The 20590-nt window shown below is 36.4% G+C and overlaps 1 protein-coding gene across 2 annotated transcripts in view; it reads right to left on the reverse strand.

Moving 5' to 3' along the window:
• The window catches only part of DLGAP3 (DLG associated protein 3), a 79024-nt gene extending 59461 nt beyond the window's left edge, over positions 1-19563 (reverse strand). Inside the window, exons 1-2 of one of the 2 annotated variants that reach the window (XM_045859978.1) lie at positions 19440-19563; positions 13861-13956 (exon numbers count right to left, since the gene is read on the reverse strand). The gene's annotated coding sequence lies outside the window, so the exon portion shown is untranslated. The remainder of the gene's footprint in view (positions 1-13860; positions 13957-19439) is intronic. The other variant, XM_045859983.1, reaches the window with a different exon arrangement.
• Between the last annotated feature and the right edge of the window lie 1027 nt (positions 19564-20590).

A 20590-nucleotide genomic window follows, 5' to 3' on the forward strand; every position in this document is an offset into this window, starting at 1 on the left:
AGGACTCTTGAGCAATAATAAATGCTTATTAATTTAAACTACTGAATTTTTGAATGGTGTGTCATGTCACAATGTAAGTAAATGATGCAAGTATATTTGCTAATAGATGAAATTGAACTTTGGTTTTCATGATCTCTCAGGGCATGTGGAAAAGAAGATAAAGCACTGGGTCTGCACAAGTTGAGAAAATACTCCCTGCAAAAATTGAGAAGCCTAATAGGATCTCTGTACTCTAATGTACAGGTAAACTAAAAAAAAAAAAAAAAAAACTCACCCATCCCCATACCTAGAAAGTTGCAAGGAAAATTACCTGTTTTGGCCCACCTAAAAAAGTTAGAAACATTCCAAACAAACAACCTAACCCCACCTCCACAAGAACTCGAGGAACAACAACAAAGACAGCCCAGAGCAAGCAGAAGGAAGGAAATAACCAAGATCAGAGCAGAATTAAATGACATAGAGACTAAAAGCACAATTCTAAGGATCAATGAATTCAAGAGCTGGTTCTTTGAAAAGATAAACAAAATCGACAAGCCTTTAAGCAGACTCATCAAGAAAAAAAGAGAAGACCCAAATAAACACAATCAGAAATGAAAGAGGAGAGATTACAACTGATACCACAGAAATACAAAGGAATGTAAGAAATTACTACAAAGAACTGTATGCCAAGAAATTTGAAAACCTAGGTGAAATGGACAAATTTCTAGAAAAATGTAATCTTCCAAAACTCAGTGAAAAAGAAGCAGAAAGCCTGAACAGACCAATAACAACAAAAGAAATTGAAGCAGTAATAAAAAAACTCCCAACACACAAAAGCCCGGGACCAGATGGTTTCACAGGAGAATTCTACAAAGCATTTAAGGAAGAGCTAACCCCTATCCTTCACAGACTATTCCAAAAAATCCAAAAAGATGGGAGTCTCCCAAACTCTTTTTATGAGGCCAACATCATCCTAATTCCAAAACCAGATAAAGACACAACAAAGAAAGAAAACTTCAGGCCAGTATCACTGATGAACATTGACACTAAAATCCTCAACAAAATACTGGCAAACTGCATCCAACAATACATTAAAAAGATCATACACCATGACCAAGTGGGATTCATTCCAGGGATGCAAGGATGGCTCAATATTCGCAAATCGGTAAATGTAATACATCACATAAACAAAAGCAAAGACAAAAACCACATGATCATATCAATTGATGCAGAAAAAGCATTTGATAAGGTACAGCACCCATTCATGATAAAAACACTCGGCAAAGTGGGAATAGAGGGAGCATTCCTCAACATAATAAAGGCCATATATGAGAGACCTACAGCCAACATCATACTCAATGGGCAAAAATTAAAATCTTTTCCACTAAGATCAGGAACAAGACAAGGCTGTCCACTTTCACCACTTCTACTCAATATAGTACTGGAAGTTTTAGCCACAGCAATTAGACAAGAAAAAGAAATAAAAGGCATCCAAATCAGAAAGGAGGAAACAAAACTGTCACTGTTTGCAGATGACATGATAGTATACATAGAAAATCCTATAGACTCCACCAAAAAACTGCTTGACCTAATAAATGAATTTGGCAAAACAGCGGGATACAAAGTCAATATCCAGAAATCAAAGGCATTTCTGTACACCAACAATAAACAGCAGAAGCAGAGATCAAGGAAAAAATCCCATTTGAAATAGCAAAAAGAAAAATAAAATATCTAGGAATAAACCTAACCAAAGAGGTAAAAGACCTGTATTCAAAAAACTACATAACGCTCAGGAAAGAAATCAAGGAAGACACAAACAAATGGAAACATATACCGTGTTCATGGATTGGAAGAATTAATATCATCAAAATGTCCATCCTACCCAAAGCAATTTACACATTCAATGCAATTCCTATTAAAGTACCAATGGCATATTTCACAGACATAGAACAAACACTTCAAAAATTTATATGGAATCATAAACAACCTCGAATACTGCTGCAATTTTGAGAAAGAAGAGTAAAGTAGGAGGGATCACAATACCCAACACTAAACTATACTACAAGGCCACTGTAATCAAAACAGCCTGGTACTGGCATAAAAACAGGCACATAGACCAATTGAACAGAACAGAGAGCCCAGAAATAAACCCAAGTCTCTATGGTCAATTAATATTTGACAAAGGAGGCAGCAACATAAAGTGGAGTAAAAATAGCCTCTTCAACAAATGGTGTTGGGAGAACTGGACAGGCACATGCAAAAAAATGAAACTTGAGCACCAACTTACAGCATATACAAAAATAAATTCAAGGTGGATGAAAGACTTAAATATAAAACATGACACCATTAAAGTCCTAGAGGAGAACATAGGTAGGAAAATCTCAGATATTTCACAAAGAAACTTTTTTACTGATGTGTCCCCTAGAGCAAGAGACATAAAGGAAAGAATAAACAAATGGGACCTCATCAAAATTAAAAGCTTCTGCACAGCTAAAGAAAACAGTATCAAAATTAAAAGAGAACCAACTATATGGGAAAACATATTTGCCAGTGATACCTCAGACAAGGGTTTAATTTCCAAAATATATAAAGAACTTACATGACTCCACTCTAAGAAGACAAGGAATCCAATTAAAAAGTGGGCAAAGGACTTGAACAGACACTTCTCCAAGAAGGACATACAGAAGATCCAAAGACACATGAAATGATGTTCAATATCGCTAGCTATCAGAGAGATGCAAATTAAAACCACAATGAGATACCACTTCACACCAGTCAGAATGGCCATCATAAACAAAGCAACAAACAACAAGTGTTGGAGAGGTTGTGGAGAAAAGAGGTCCCTAGTGCACTGTTGGTGGGACTGCAGACTGGTACAACCACTGTGGAAAGCAGCATGGAACTTCCTCAGAAAACTGAAAATGGATCTACCTTTTGACCCTGCAATTCCACTGCTGGGACTCTATCCTCAGAACACTAAAACACCAATCTAAAAGAACCTATGCATCCCAATGTTCATAGCAGCACAATTTACAATAGCTAGATCCTGGAAGCAACCAAGATGCCCATCAGTAAATGAATGGATCAAAAAACTATGGTACATTTACACAATGGAATTCTATGCAGCAGAAAGAAAGAAGGAGCTCCTACCCTTTGCAACAGCGTGGATGGAGCTGGAAAGCATTATGCTAAGCGAAACAAGCCAGGCAGTGAAAGACAAATACCATATGATCTCACCTTTAACAGGAACCTAAACAACAAAACAAAGAAACAAGCAAAATATAACCAAAGGCATTGAAATAGAGGACAGGCTGACAGTGCCCTCAGGGGAGAGTAGAGGGAATTTCAGGGGACATTGGGAAGGGTTCATGGGAACAAACTTAAAGGACACATGGTCAAAAACTAAGGGGAGGGTGGTAATGGGAGGGAAGTGGGGAGGGGTGGGAGGGGGCGGGACTGGGAGTAAAAAGCAGAAAACTGTATTTGAACAATGATTAAAATTAAATTTTTTTTTAAAAAAAGAAAGTTACCTCTTTTAAACCTCGACAATAGCAATGAGTGTAGGGAGGAAACATCTCCCCCTAAGAATCCATAACTACAAGGTAGACTTCACGCCACAGGCAATCAAATTCACTCTATCTAAGTGATATGAAAAACCTCAAATCAAGAATTTAGTATAAAATGGTCCCAGACTAATAGTGCCCCACATGCCTGGCAGAAGGAAATGTAAATCTTTGTAAGAACAATTCACTTTCATCTCAGGCCTCAAATAATTTCCACAGATAAAGTTCCAAAGATAATGAACAACACACAGTCAAATATCATCAAGTGCACAAGGAAACATAGCACCAAGGAAAAGAAACAGCAAAAACAACAAATAGCAGAAACACACTTGCAAGAATTCAACTTTTAGAATTATGAGGTACTATAATATAACTGTGTGTATATATACACAACACACACACACAAACACACACACACAGTTAGAGAAATAAAATAATCCTTTTGCCTTTGGCTTATTTTCCTGGTCTCTGGCCAGGTCCAAGAGAAGAACGTTAGATAGAAGTGGTGAGGATGGATACATTTGTCTTATTCATAACTTTAATGCTCTGACATTCCCTCTCTAGGATGATACTTACAAGATTTCTGTAGACCTCTGTTGATCAGCTATAGAGAGTTATATTTTATATCTCACTAACTAGAAGTTTTAATCAAATGTGTGTTGAATTTTATCAATGACTTTTTGTGCATCTTTTGACATGATCATATGGTTTTCTCTTTTAATCTGTTTTGATCAATTACATTGAGAGAGTTTCTTGTTAAATTTTACTTTCCTGAGATAGATGCAACTCACTCAAGGAGATTTATGATTTATTTTACAGATACCATTGGATTTAATCTGCTAATATTTTGTTTTAGATTTTTTCATCTATATTGATAAATAAAACAAGCCTGGTATTTTCCTGGATTTGGTATCTAAGTTATTCTACTTCATAGAATAAGTTGGGTAAGTATTATCATTTTCCTTTCTCTGTAAAAGTTGGTATAAGATTGGAATACTTTGATACTTGTAAGCTTAGTGAAACATCTGTAATGCCATCTGGAACTGGTGTTTTCCTAATGGAAGTTTTTGTTTTGTTTTACTACTGCTTTTGTTTCTTTAACAGGACTATTTTAGGCTTTTGATTTCTTTTTGAGTCAGTTCTAATAAATTATATTTTTCTAAGAATATGTTTACTTTTTCTAAGCTTTCAAAGGTATTGCCATAGAGTTGTTGATAAAATGTTCCTATTATCATTTTCATCTTTGCTTCCTTTGTAATTGTGCCCTTCTTTGCAATATTTATTTGTGCTTTCTTTCTTTTACTTGATCTCACTATCAGAAATTTGCCCATATTTTAATCATTTTAAGAATCAATTTCTTAGCTTTGTTGTAATTCCCTATAGTAACTTATCTAATCTCTTGATTTTTGCTCTTACTTTGATTATCTATTTTCTTTTAATTTCTTTGGGTTTACTCATTCTTTAACTTACTGCTTACAATGGAAACTTAGTTTATTTAATTTTTAACTTTTCTTCTTTTTTAAATATAAATTATTCTTGATGAGCTATTTTATGTACATCTCACAGAAAGTTACCAAGGGATCCAATGATTTGTGGGAATCCCAGAAGGAGACAAGAAAGAGAAAGAGGCAGAGAGAATATTTGAAGAAATACTGGCTGGAATTTTCCCAAATTTGATGATAGACAAGAATGTAAACATCCGAGAAGCTCAACAAACTCCAAATAGGATGAACTCAAGAAGACCCACACTAAGACACATTATAATCAAACTTTCAAAAACAAAGAAAGAATTTTGAAAGCAGCTAGAGATTGTCATATACAAGGAATCATCAATAAGATCATAAGCACATTTCTTATCAGAAACTTTAGAGGCCAAAAGATTGGTCAATATAAATATTTAAAATGTTAGAAGAAAAGAAAAACTCTCGACCAAAAAATCCTATACCATCAGACCTACCCTGCAAGAAATACTCAAGGGAGCCCTACAGGCTGAAGTAAAAGGACACTGGACAGTAACTCAAAGCTGTATGGAGAAATAAAGTTATCAAATCAGACAAATACAAGAGCAGTTACAAAAGCTAGTATTATTATAACAATGATTTGTAGCTGTGTTTTTGTTTTCTGCATGATTTAACAGACTTAACACATTTAAAGAAAAAAAAACAATTCATGTAAAAGCTAGTCTTACTATAATTTTGGTTTGTAACTCCAGATATTGTTTTCTACATAATTGAAGATACTGAGGCATTTAAAAGAATTATTAGTTTATGTTTTAGGACACACTGTGGATAAAGATGTAATTTTGTGATATCAATAACAAAAAGGGGTAGGGACAGAGGTTTTCTTATGTTATTGAAGTTAAGCTGGTATAAATTCAAAACAGAGTGCTATAAATTTAGGATTTTAAATTAAATCCCCATGGTAACCACAAAAAATATCTCTAGAATATACACAAAAGGAAATGAGAAAAGAATTTAAATGCTTCACACAAAAAAACAACCAAACACAAGAGAAGACAGCAGTGCAAGAGCAAAAGTGGTTATACTGACATCAGAAAAAAATACATTTTATTTTTTATTTTTTAAAGATTATATTTATTTATTTTTAGAGAGAGGGGAAGGGAGGGAGAAAGAGAGGAAGGGAAACATCGATGTGTGAGAGATGCATCAATTGGCTGCCTCTTGCACACCCCCAGCTGAGGATCTGGCCTGCAAAACAGACACATGCCCTGAGTGGGAAACAACCTGTGAACTTGCGCTTCACAGGCTGGCACCCAATCCACTGAGCCACATTGGCCAGTGAGTAATTTCAAACAAAATAAATTTTAGATCGAAAAACATTGCTAGAGATGAGGGGAAAATTATGATAAGTGGAAAGCCAGCCATAAGAATCCAAATACTGTATGATTCCACTTATATGAGGAACTTAGAGCAGTCAAAATCGTAAAAACAGAAAGTAGAATGGTGATAGCCAGTGACTGTGGGGAGAAAAGGAATGGGAAGTAATTTTTAAATGGGTATAGAGTTTCAGTTTTGCAAGAAGAAAAGAGTTCTGGATATGGATGGTAATGATGGTTATACAAGAATAAGAGTGTTTTTAATACCACTGAATTATACATTTAAAATTGAAATTTTATGTAAGGTGTATTTTAACATAATTTTTAAACATTGAAGAAAACTACTGACAAATTGAATTTTGTTAACAGTAAACTTATGTTCATCAAAAGACACTATTAAGAGAGTAAAAATGAAAATCACAGTCTGGGGAAAATATTTGCAATACATATTTACAGTTAAGAATTCATCTTCAGAATATATAAGGAATCCCTACAAACCAATGTGAAGCAAAAAAAAAGCCAAGAAAAAACCTCAGTGATCATTTCTCCAAAGAGGATCTCCTAGTGGCCAAAAAACCTCTATTGAAACCGCACACACCAACAGAATGACTATATTTTAAAAAGAACAATACCAAGCATTGGGGAAACATGGAGCAACTAGAATTCTGATACAATGCTGGTAAGAGTGTAATGGCACAACCAGTTTGATAAGCTGTTTGACAGTATCTCCTAAAGCTAAATATATACCTACCCTAATTACCCAACAATTCTACCACTAGATATGTGGGGGGAGCTCTGCCCACAGAGACCCCTCCCCTCCATGTGCCATGGATGAGAGTAAGTCTACTGGGGAGGAAAGGTGGCCGATCTCTCAAAGGAGAAGGGCCAGGAGCCTGTTCCTCAGTGGGCTTTTGCTGGGTTCCTTTTGCACAGGAATACAGGTAAAGCTCATCAATCATTATCAGGCAGTAAGGATCAAACAATAGATAACGTACAAAGAACTTTGAGGACTTATTCTGAGTTGGGGTCAGTTAGCTAAAGGGCTATAAAACTTTGGAAAACAAATTCATTTCATGCTTGAACCCTTATCAGAAATCTGAGGACATTCTTAGCAAAGCAGGTTTCACAGGATTTTTTATATTCTTTCTTAGGACTAATAGCCCCGGGGGAACCCACCCTTTCCAGCACAGGGATACACTGCCCTCTGTCATTGTTTTAGTCTTAAATCAGGCAGGGGGATTAAGGCAGCCAAGAGATTAGGAGATTTCTTGCTGACAGAAGGAGGACTCAGGCTAGGTCAAAGCCGAGGGGCGAGAGTCCATCACCCCCTTTCTCTATAGCCCCTGAAGTCCTTCCCTGAGGGCCCCTTCATGACCATTCCTGTCTTAGGTCATCCCTCCCTTGAGGAATCTTACCCATCATTGGCTAACCAGTCATCCCCTCTGGGCCAAGCAGGGTGAAGTAAAAGGGGGCAGAGGCGGCACCTCTGCCAGGGAAATAAGCTTTGTCTCCTTAGTGGCTTATAGTCCCAAGGCTCTCATTCAGCCTTAGCCATGGGGGATTACAGCTTCTGAAATCAGGCATGGCAGTTCCCAACATAGATACACACTCCTCCCAAATGACTGTACATGTCCACCCAAAAACATATGCAAGAATGTTCATAGCAACTTAATTCATGATAACCCCAAAATGGAAACAACAAAAATGTTCATCATTTATAAAATAAGTGAATAAATGTTGGAATATTAATACAATGCAATCATGCATCAATAAGAAAGAACAAACTGCCCTGGCTGGTGTAGCTCAGTGGATTGAGCGAGGGCCTGTAAAGCAAAGAGACGCCAGTTGGATTCCCAGTCAGGGTTTTGGGCCAGGTCCCCAGTAGTGGGTGTGCAAGAGATAACCACACATTAATATTTCTCTCCCTCTCTCTTTCCCTTCCCCTCTATCTAATAATAAATAAATAAATAATCTAAAATATTTTTAAAAGAAAGAGCAAGCTCATGCTACATGCTACAACATAAAACTTATACTTTCACCTCTCAGAGTGTGGCCCACAGACCAGCAGTATCAGTATCACCCGGGAATTTGTTAAAAATGCAGGATCTGAGGTCCCACAACAGCCTGACTGAATCAGAATCTGAATTTTAACAAATTTACCAGTTGATGCATATGCATATTAACATTTGAGAAGCACTATTCTATATAGCATTTTGATCAATAGTTACATGTATACAAGTATATATTTTCATCAATCTGTACATTTAAGATTATACTTCAGATTGTACATATTAATATCTATACACTTAAGATGCACTTCATTATGTCTTTTTAATGCAATACAAAATTAAGATGATCAAATGCAATGATTTTGTTTACTAGTGTACCCCAAAGGCAACCAGAGGGGTTTTTGGGGGGGTTAAATATAAGTACAAACTCATGGATTTATACATATTTTATGTATTTTAATTTATTGATGTTATTATTCTATTTATGCTATATTTTTCCCATCTTTGACCAAAGGGAACCCATTAAATCATCTCCTGGGTCTTTTGCAACCCTGGAAATATCAGTAATTTCCTCACTTTCTAATATAAGAAAATGTTTCAAAGGTACGGGCCAGTGGCCCAATGGATAATGCATCTGACTACAGATCAGAAGAAAATGTTTCAACTCATTTTGTACATTTTCTGTCCAAATCTGAAAAACAGTCATTTTTCCAAGGATCCAGGGACCATTTAACTTGAAATGGTAAAAGTTCCAAGCTAGGTACTAAGAGATCTCATTAATTACCCTCAATACTTCTGAAAAAGATAGAGTTGTGATTTGCCCTATCAGATATCAGGAGTTATTAAGGAGTTATAGATAGCATCAAGACCATGTGATGCTGATGCGGAGACAAAGTGATCAGTACAATAGACTTGAGAGCTCAGAAACAGTTACACATGGAACTTAGACATATAACACAGGTGGCATGGAAGATAAGTGGAAAAGGAGGGGAAATTATTTATTTATAAAAATTATTAATTGGATGCCTAGTTCACATAATGCACAAAACTCAACTCTAATTAGGTTTAAAACTTAAATGTCTAAGTCAAAACTCTTCATAGAAGTTGTGTTAGGGCTCTTCAGAGAAACAGAACCAACAGGAAATATATGTATGTGTGTAAATATATATCTATATGTATACACACATTTATTTTATGCAACTTTTATTTATTAAATATACATAAATACATATATTTAAATATGTGAATATTGCCCTGGCTGGTGTGGCCCAATGGATTGAGTGCTGGCCTGAAAACCAAAGGGTCATTGGCTTGATTCCCAGTCAGGGCACATGCCTGGGTTGTGATTCAGGTCAGGTCCTGTACGGGGTGCGGGAGAGGCAACCACACATTGATGTCTCTCTCCTGCTCTTTCCCCCTCCCTTCCCCTATGTCTAAAATAAGTAAATAAAATCTTTTTTAAAACTCTTTTAAAAATATGTGAATATATAGTTTAAATATATAAATATATGTAAATTTTTATGATTAACAAATTATATATTTTAATAAATGTAATATAACTGTGAGAATATATAATTATAATAATATAATATACTTTATATAATTATTAAATATATGTATGGTTTTACTATAAGGAATTGTCTCATGTGATTATGGAAGCTGAGAAGTCCAAGATCTGCAGTAGGAAAACTGAAGACCCAAGAGAACCAATGATATATAGTTGTAGTCCAAGTCCAAAGGCCTGAGAACCAGGAGAGCAGATGGCATAAGTTCCAGTCAGAGTCCGAGTCCAAAGGCAGAAGACTCATGTCCCAGCTCAAAAACAGTTGGGCAAAGAGAGAGCGAATTCTTTCTTACTCAACCTTTTCATTATTTAGGCCTCAAAGGATTTGATGATGCCCACTCACATTAGGGGTAATTTGCTTTACTCAAATGTTAATCTGACCCAGAAATACCTTCACAGACATACCCAGAAGAAATACACACTTAAAGAGATGCTCAAACGCATTAGCAAACTGAAACTACAAATCAAGACCAGAATGAGACATAAATTTAATACTCATTTGATTAGCACAAATTAAGATATTGACAATTCCCAATGTTGTAGAGAATGTGTATCAACAAGATCTCATCTATTTCTGGCACAGGTATAAATTAGAACAACCACTTTTGATAAGTTTGCAAAGTTGGCATTAGTTTACAAAATTTGTTATTCATAGACTCTGAAGGATAATATTCAAAGTAATAACAACCAATACCACATGGGTACTGACCAATCGGATGCCTGACCAACCAGACTAGATGCCAGGAGCTCTACTGGTGTGTACTGGCTGACCCTACATACCCTACAACCCAGCAGTTCACCCCTAGTTGTGTATCCAATGGACACATCTGCTCTTGTTTATCAAGAGACAGATACAAGAATATGAATAGGAAGACTGCAGTTGGAGAGAAAAAACTAGAAATAACCAAAATGCCCATTAATGGAAGAATGGATGAATAAATATGGAATAGTCACACAATGGAATATTGTATAGAGCATGCAAAAATGTGTCTAAATCTTTATTAACAGGAAGTCAGATTTTCTTAAAGTCACAGGAAATTATATACACCATAAAACTCTTTTCAGAAAGTTCAAAAATAACTAAAACTGAACATTATATTTAGGTCACATATATCTTTGATAAAACTATAAAAAAAGAGAGGGAATGATACTTACAAATCTGGAAAGGAGAAGCAGAGTGGGTGGGGCACACAGCTCTTCTAGCTCTTGGGTTAGGTGGTGGGATTATAGGTATTCATTAGATTCTTTTTTATTTTTTTAAGATTTTATTTCTTTTTTAGAGAGGGAAAGGGAGGGAGAAAGAGAGGGAGAGGAACATCAGTGTGTTGTTGCCTCTCATGTGCCCCTTGTTGGGGACTGGCCCACAACCCAGGCATGTTCCCTGACTGGGAATCAATCTGGTGACCCTTTGGTTCACAGGCCAGCACTCAATCCGCTAAGCCACACCAGCCAGGGCAGATTCTTTTATAAATACATACATACATACATACATACATACATACATACATACATATGTTCATACACAAATAAGAGGTCTAGTCTCCTGATGACAGTGACCATGAAGCAAGGATTATGATTCATCCAGTTCTATCTCAGATTCATTAAAAAATAAAAGACAATTTTGAAGTATGAGCAAAGACTAAGGAATTTTAAAGAATGACCAAGCCAATAAGGAAAGGAACTAAATATAACTTCTAGAAATGAAAAATATAGTAACTATAATTAGAAACTCAGAAAATGGGTTTAAGAATCAAGTGGATGCAGGTACTAATAGCTTCAGTGAACAGAAAGATACAGCTGAAAAAATATATGCAAAAAGCATCACAGAGAGCTAAAGCTCTGAGAGGATAAGAAACATGAAGGGTGACATGGGATAGCCTAACACACATCTAATCAGAAGCCCCCCCAAAAAAGAGAAAATGGGGCAGAGGCAGTATGTGGAGAGATAGTGGCTAATGATTTTCCAGACCTGGTAAAGGTATCAAGCTACAGATAACCAACAAACTTTAAGTGGAAGAAGTAGAAAGAAATGCTCACCTACAACATCATATTAAAACTGCAAAATCAAAGATAAAAAAAAATTAAAAGGAGCCAGCAGCCAGAGGAAAGGCAGGTTGCCATCAAAGAGCAAGAGATACGCTGACAATTGCCTACACAGAGCAACCACAGACACCCAGGGGACAGCGGGGTGGCCTGCTCAGTGTGCTGAGGAAACAAAACGGCCAACCTAGAAATCTACGCCCAGTTACAACAGACTTTTCAAGGGTCATGATGAAATCAAGGCATTTCAGAAAGGAAAAAAATGGAAAGATGGCCATTAGCAGACCATCACTAAATTAAACTATAAAGGAAATTCTTTGGACAAAACAGGATCTCATGTAAGAAGTGATCTTAGGTGGAAGGTCTAGCATGCAAGAAGTAATGAAGAACGAAGAAAATGCTAAGTATGTGGGTACTTACAAACAAACCTTAACTGAATAAAACAGTAGTAAGGTCTGCTGGGCTTTTCAAAGATAGAATTAAAACATGACAACAGTAGCACATATCTCTGGAAAGGAAAGAAAAGAACAGGATTAAACTGTCTAAGATCCTTGTATTGGGGAGAGGGGAATGAGGATAAATGATTAACTTCAAACTTTGGTAAGTTAAGTATATATGTTAAAATTTCTAGAATAGTCAATAAAAGAATAAAGATAGAGCATGAGACATCCAAATAGCTGTAGACACATTGAAATAAGAGACACTCAGTGAAAGTGAGAATCCAAGTCCTGTTTCAGGATAATTAGACGGTGTGGAGAGGGGCAGGAGATGACATCAATAACAGAGGGTCTGGTGAGCCCGGACGAGGAGGTGGACCCCTGAACAATGTGGAGTCAGGGAAGAGTTTCAGTTTAAGCGTGACTGACATAATCAGATTTATTTTGAGAAACAGCACTCTGACAACAGGACGGATATAAACTAGATTACACACACACACACAATCTCAGAAAGATCATCAGAAATCTCAAACTTGCCAGCAGGTGAATACATGTGTCATTTATTACCATTCACAACTACATCTTGGTAGCTTAAAACCCAGAATTTTTGCAAGCAAGCAAAATGTGGAGGCTGCAGGCCATGGCCAGCCAAGCCAGGAAGCTGCATGCACAGGACCCAACGGCTCGAGGAAGCGCCACTCCACACTGGCAGCTGATTCCCATCACTGCCATGTGCCATTGTTAGTGAAATTGAAATGCTGCTGCTTTGGCTTGATGCTTGAGATTAAAGTTATCTCTTGTGAAATAGAGAGAATGCTTTTTCTATGTTATGCTCAGTTGGAGAGGTCCTGAAGTGAAATTGCTGGAACTGTTGGTTATATCATTCTTTTTCTCATTACCATGGACATCCAGGCAGGGGCTCCATAACCTCAGGCCCTCATGACTCCACAAGTGTCATACTCCTGCTGAGACTCCATTCCTATTGATGTTATCACTACCACCACCCCTAGGAACCAGTGAAGCAGGGCTCAGCCATGCCACTTCTGGTGGAGCTGAAATTCAGCTGTAAACTGAAGGCCACGAAAGTGGGACACTGCATTGCACTCGAGGCAGAAAGTCCATGTCTTCACCCCTTGGACGTAAGAAAGAGACTCTCCTGAAGAACGTTTAGCGGAAGTGAGACAGCCCCACGGTGTTTTAGAGATCAGTAATTTCCGCCGCTCCCAATTGTCGTTAATAACCCATTTCTCCCAGGGTGCACACCTGCCACCAGGGGGCGGGGTTGAAATTTCCTCTACCATCGGCCACTGCTTTGTACCTGGAACCAATGCTCTTCTCCATTACTTAGGATCTATTGCTACAGCTGGTTCATATACTCAAAAACGTTTCCAATTATAGGGGGTTCTTCCTCAATGGCTTCTGGTCTACTTACCTATCATTGGGCTTCTGTTGTGGTCACCCCTGTCCATCGGCCGTATTTGTATATGTCAGGAAAAATTCAGGGCTTCTCTTCAGAGCTTCCTCAAACCTTAAGTAAATCAGTAAATGTAAATGTATCAGTAGATATGAATGGAGGAGGATTTGCCCAATTTCTCTCAGAAATACTTGAGCCCTAGTTTGTACCCACCATTTACAGCATTTGAAAACAGCTTTTAAAAGGCATTTTTAGTTTCCTGGCTTGTGTGGCTCAGTGGATTGAGTGCCGGCCTGCAAACCAAAGAGTTGCTGGTTCAATTCCCAGTCAGGTCACATGCCTGGGTTGTGGGCCAGGTCCCCAGTGGGGGGCCACATGAGAGGCAACCACATATTTATGTTTCTCTCCCTCTTTCTCCCTCCCTTCCCATCTCTCTAACAATAAATAAATAAAATCTTTTTGAAAAGGGCTGAAAAACAATAGTACCATTGATAGTACTAAATAAATAGAAAGTTTGATATAGAACATTGGCATAACATTCTTAAGAGAATATTATCTTTTGATATTTAACCATAAAACCACAATATTTCCAGAAAGGAATAAGTATTTTCTGTAGAACTTATTTTGAAATTTGATGATAGAATGGGCCAATATGTAAGATGGATTTTAAAATAATGATAAAATAAGTAATCACTGTCTGAGATGGAGAGTTTAAAATAAGACTAGTAATGGGCAATATAGTAACAGAAGAAATTATATATATTGATAAAATTTCAAAAAGTAAATATTACTCCATTCAGGAACAAGAGTCATTTTGAATAAAAAGCTTTTATTTCCCTATTTTATTGCAGTAAAATACACATAACATAAAATTTACCATCTTAACCACTTTTAAGTGTACACTTCAGTGGTATTAAATATATTCATCTTACTGTGCAACCACCTTCTGTCCCCATAACTCCTTTCATCTTGTAAAGCTTAAACTCTACACCTACTAAACAGTAACTCCTCATTTCCCCTCGCCCAGAGCCCTGGCAGCCACCACTACACTTTTGTCTCTGTCATTTCGACTGCTCTAAGTACCTCATTCAAGTAGAACAGCATTGCCTTTTTGTGACTGACTTACTTCACTTAGCAAAATATCCTCAAGTTTAATTTGTATTGTAATACTTTGCAGAATTTCCTTCTTTAAAAGGGTGAATAATATTCTGTTATATGTATATACCACATTTTGCTTAGCTATTCATTGGTAAATGGACACATGAGTTACTTCCATGTTTTGGTGATAATGAATAATACTGCTATGAACACAAGTGTATGGATATCTTTTCAAGACTCTGCTGTCAATTTGTCTGAGTACATACACAGCAGATGAATTGCTGAATAATATGGAACTTCCATTTTTAATTTTTTGAAGAACAACCATACTGTTTTTCACAGCAGCTGTACCATTTTACATTCCCACCGACAGTATATAGTGGTACCTCAGTATTCATCATTAATTCATTCCAGAACTCATGATGAGTGCCAAAACCAATGAGTCCCAAGCAAGCACCCAGTGCTCAAACATTTTTTATCATCAGAATGTGACCAGTACAGGGTTTGACAAATTCTGAAGCTGATGAGTACCGAGGTGTGACATACAAGGATTCCAATTTCACCATATCCTTGTCAACATTTTTTCTTTTTTTTAACAGTAGCCATCCTAATGGGTGTGAGGTGGTATCTCATTGTAGTTTTGATTTGTGTTTTCCTAATGATTAGTGATGATGAGCATCATTTCTGATTCTAGTAATTTGAATTTCTCTCCTTTTCTCTTAATGTGTGTAGCTACAGATTGTTAATTTTGTTAATTTTTTTGAAGAATTTTTAGTTTTGTTGATTTTTCTCTACTGTCTTCTATTCTCCATTTCATCCATCTCTTCCCTAATCTTTATTATTTTCTTCCTTATTTTTGTTTTGGGTTTAATTTGTCCTTCTTTTCTTAGTTCCTTACGTTGTAAAGTTAGGTTGCTGCTTTGAGATCTTTTTTGTTTTTTTAATGTAAGCATTTATAGCTATAAATTTCCCCCTTCATACTGCTTTTACTAAGTCTCATAAGTTTTGGTATGTTTTATTTTCATTCATCTCTAAATATTTTCTAATTTCTCTTGTGATTTCTTTGATCAATTGGTTGTTTAAAAGTGTGTTGTTTAATTTTCACAATTTTGTTAATTTTCCACTTTTACCTTTCCAACCTTATTCAGTTGGGGTCAGAGATACTTTGTTGCTATCTAGTCATTTAAATCTACTGAGACTTAATTTGTGGCCTAATATATGGTCTATCCTGGAAAATGTCCCGTGTTCACTTGAGAAGAATATGTATGTTGTTGTTGGGTAGTGTTCTGTATATGCCTTTTATTCTAGGTTGTTTATTGGTTTATTGTGTCATCTTCTATTTCCTTAATTATTTTTTATCTGGTTGTTCTATCCATTATTGAGAGAGGGGTATTGAAGTCTTTAGATATTAGTGTGGAACTATTTCTCCCTTCAACGCTATCAGTTTTTGCTTCATGTAGCTTGGTTGTTATTAGGTACATAAAAATATATAATGGTATATCTTACTGTTATATTAAAGCATTTATTAATACATAAAATCTTTAAACCATGTATTAATATATAATGTCCTTCTTTGTCTCCTGCTAACTTTTTTATTTAAAGTCTGTTTTGTCTGATATTCACAGAGCCACTCCTGCTCCTGTGGTTGCCCTTCCATGGAAAATCTTTTCCGTCCTTTCACTTCCTCCCTGTTAGTGTCTTGGGATCTCAGGTGAGTCTCTTCTAGACAGCACAAAGTTGGGCATGTATTTTTATCTATTCTACCGAGCTTTGTGTTGTGATTGGTGAGTTTAATCTATTTACATTTTAAACAATTACTGATAACAAGGGACTTTTCTTCTTTTGTATTTACTTGATTTTTTAAGCAAATGTTTAGATTCCTTTTTCATTTCCTTTTCTGTGTATTCTGGAGCTATTTTTTGTTGTTACCATGGGGTTTACATTTAACATCCTAAAGTTATAACATGCTAATTTGTATTTATATCAACAGAACTTCAATAACACAAAAAAGTCTGCTCCTTTACAGCTTTTTCCCCATCCCTTTTAGTCATTGATGTCATAAAACTACATTTTTATAAACTGTGTGTACAAAAACATAAAATAATAAGTGCATTTTTGTTCTAAATTATGTAGAAAATAGGATTTGGAATCACAAACCAAAGGTACAGTAATCCCAGCATTTACACTGATAATTGCTTTTTTTTTATCTTTAAATGCATTAGTCTCTTAAATTATATAGAAAATAAACAAAAAGTCCAGTTACAAACCACTGTTACCATAATACTGGCTCTTATCATTGTTCATGTATCTACCTTTACTGGTATCTTTAGTTCTCCATTCAACTTCAAGTTTCCGTTTACTGCTCTTTCATTTCTCTTTGTAGCACTCCCTTAAGCATTTCTTGTAGGGCAGGTCTAGTGGTTACCAACACCCTTAGCTTTTGTTTATCTGAGAATGTCTTAACCTTTTCTTTACTTTTGCAGACAATTTTGTCAATATAGAATTCTTGGTTGACAGTATTTTCTTATAGCCCTTGGAATGTATTGACTACCCTCTTCTGGCCTCCAAATCTTCTGATGAGAAATCTGTTGATAATCTTATTGACAATCCTTGTATGTAATGATGTGCTTCTCTCTTGCTGCTTTCAAGATACTATCTTTGTTTTTTTGAATGATCATAATGTTTCTCAGTGTGGGTCTCTTTAAGTTCATCTTATTCAGATTTGTTGAGGTTCTTGGATGTTTGTTTTTTTCTTTCATAACATCTGGAAAGTTTTAAGCTAGCATTTCTTTCTATATTCTCTCTGTTCCTTTCTCTCTCTGCTCCTTCTGGGACTCCCATAATGCTTGATAAGGACCCTGGCCCACAGGGTCTGTGTGTTGTGGCTGCAACAAACAAATTCACGTGGACTACAGAAGTCCTGTGGAGAAAAAGGGAGAGCATGGCTGATCTCTAAGTGAGAGAGAGGGCCCCGACCCCTGCCTGGACAGGCTTTTATTACTTTTCTGGGTACATTACATCAAGGATGGTCCTCATTTACTATGCACAGGTGCACTGTAGGTGATTACCTTTTACAGATAACAAAGGAAAGAATGTTGCCAATTCAATGACACTTCAAAGAGAAGGATGTTGGAAATCAAGGGGAAAAGTGGTTGAACTGGTTACACTGCATACTTGGGAGGTTTAGCACAGACTTTAGGAAGCCATTTTAAAATATGCAGTAACCATTTGCTGCCTCAATCCAGGGTGAGGGAGTTTTAGCAAAAAGCAAATCTTAAAACATCCTAGGTACAATGCAGGTCTAATTCCCCACAGGAAAACCGATCCGTGAGTTTGGCTCCTGTGTGCTGACCTCGCTCCCTGTAGGTTTTCTGAATCAGGGGCTGGGCAAAATTCCCCGCACCACACAGAACGGTCCCCTATAATGCATATGTTGGTTCACTTGATGGGTCCCACAAATCTCTGAGACGCTGTTCACATTTCTTTCATCTTTTTTCTATTCCTCAACTGCAATATTTTCCATTGTCCTATCTTCAAGTTTGATGATTCTTCTACTTGCTCACATCTGCCTTCAAATTTCTCGAGTGAATTTTTAACTTCAGGTATTGCACTTTTTATCTCCAGAATATATTTTTAGTTTATTTTAGGTTTTCTACATCTTTATTGATGTTTTCAATTTGTTCATACATTCTTTTCATGATTTCCCCCACGTATTTCTTTAGTTCTTTGAGCATAGTTAAGACAGTTGTTTTAAAGTCTTTGTCTAATATGTCTGTCATTAGGTCGTTTTCAGGGACAGTTTCTGGTGGCTTATTTTTTTTTCCTTTGACTGGAACACACCTTTCCTGTTTCTTTCTATGCTTTGGGATGCTCTGTTAAACAATAGACATTTAAATCTAATAATGTAATTACTGTGGAAATCATATTATTCCTATTCCCCAGGGTTTGCTCACTTTTGTTATTGTTTTGTTTATCGTGGGAGTGTTTTGTTTATTTGTTTTAGGCTGTATTTGTGATGAGGATCAGAGTGAAGTGTAAATTTAATGTCTTCTTAGGTGTTTTCTGAGCCTTTTCCAGGGCAATGATGGCCAGTTTTTAATTTTCTTCATATATACAGTTGTTTTGAAGTGTCGTAGTTTTAAATATTTGGTTCCCCAATGGGGAAAAGCATGCAAATGAAGGGAGGAAATGGTGCTGGCCCTTTAAACCCCTGCAAGTCACTTCAGCAAGAAGGGGTACATCTTTCAACAATTGAGGTGGTGCAATGACAATGTATCCTTGTCTTTTTGTCTGCACCTCTGTGATCAGAAGCAGCAGCCATATCAAGACCCCCTATATTTGAAGAACAGGATCACTGTTGCCCACCGTGTCTCCCACACTCAGTATATAAGCTGCTCCAGGGGCACATGCACAGCTGTCTGCCACGTGGTGGGAGGTGGGAGTTAGGTCACTGCTATTGTGCTAAGAGCTGAAATACACCAAAATTAACAGCAACTTACTGTCCAAGTTTTCCCTGGAAGTTGTGAACTTTCAATAGACCCCAGAGTTCCAAAACAGTTGCAGTGGACAGATTCTGCCAGTGTAATTGTCTAGGTGGAGAGACTGATTCCTGGTGCTTTCTCCTCTGCCACCTTCCTAATATGGAAGTCAAAAATAATTATCACATCATTAGTTTTATGCATGTTGTTATAAGTACAAGATTTCCTTTTTCATTTGGATATAATTTATATACAGTAAATTGCACAAATCTAAAGTGTATAGATCCATGGATTGTTACATGTGTAATTGCCATCGAGATGAAGACATAGATATTTACAATACCCCATAAAGGCTCCCTGATGCACTATTCCACTTAATACCTCCCGAGAGATATTCTGAAGTCTATCACCATAGAGTAGTTTTGCCTGCACTTTATATAAAAACACAATCATACATAGTGTAATGTTTTGTGTCTGGGTCTTTTGCTCAATTTCATAACTATAGATTCACCCATGTTATTGCACGCAGTAGATTATTTTTAACTTTTGTTTAGTATTCCAGATATGACCATACTATCATTTGTTATCCATTCTACTGTTGATTAACATTTGGTTTGCCTCCAATGTGGAACTGTTATGGAATGCTCATGCATGTCTCTTACTGGACATATGCATTTGTTTCTCTTGAGCATATCCCAGGAGCTAAGTTGCCCAGTCATACAGCATGTTTGTTTAGCTTTAGCATATGCTGAAAAGTTGTTTTCTAAATATTTGTATAAATTTATACTCCCATAAGCAATGTACAAGACTTTTAGTTTCTCTATATCTTCACTAACTCTTGAACTTGTTACTTTTTAAAGTTTTAGCCATTCTAAAATTAGATGTGTATCAGGTAGTATCTCATTCTTTCTGGTCTTAATTTGACTTTACCTGAAAAATAGTGACAATTGAACTCTCTTACAAATGGGTATTAGCCATTTGGATATCTTCTTTTGTAAATAGCCTATTCAATATTTATCTTTTTAAGACTTGGGTTGTAGGTCTCTTTTTTATTATTGATTTCAAGGGATTCATTGCATATTCCAGTTGTGGGCTATTTTTATAAATATCTATGGCAAACATCATCTATAAATCTGTGGTTCACCTTTACACTCTCTTAATTTTATCATTTG

The sequence above is a fragment of the Phyllostomus hastatus genome, unplaced genomic scaffold (assembly GCF_019186645.2).
Source record: "Phyllostomus hastatus isolate PE091 unplaced genomic scaffold, TTU_PhHast_1.1 phas_scaffold_182, whole genome shotgun sequence".
In the NCBI taxonomy this organism is placed as follows: domain Eukaryota; kingdom Metazoa; phylum Chordata; class Mammalia; order Chiroptera; family Phyllostomidae; genus Phyllostomus; species Phyllostomus hastatus.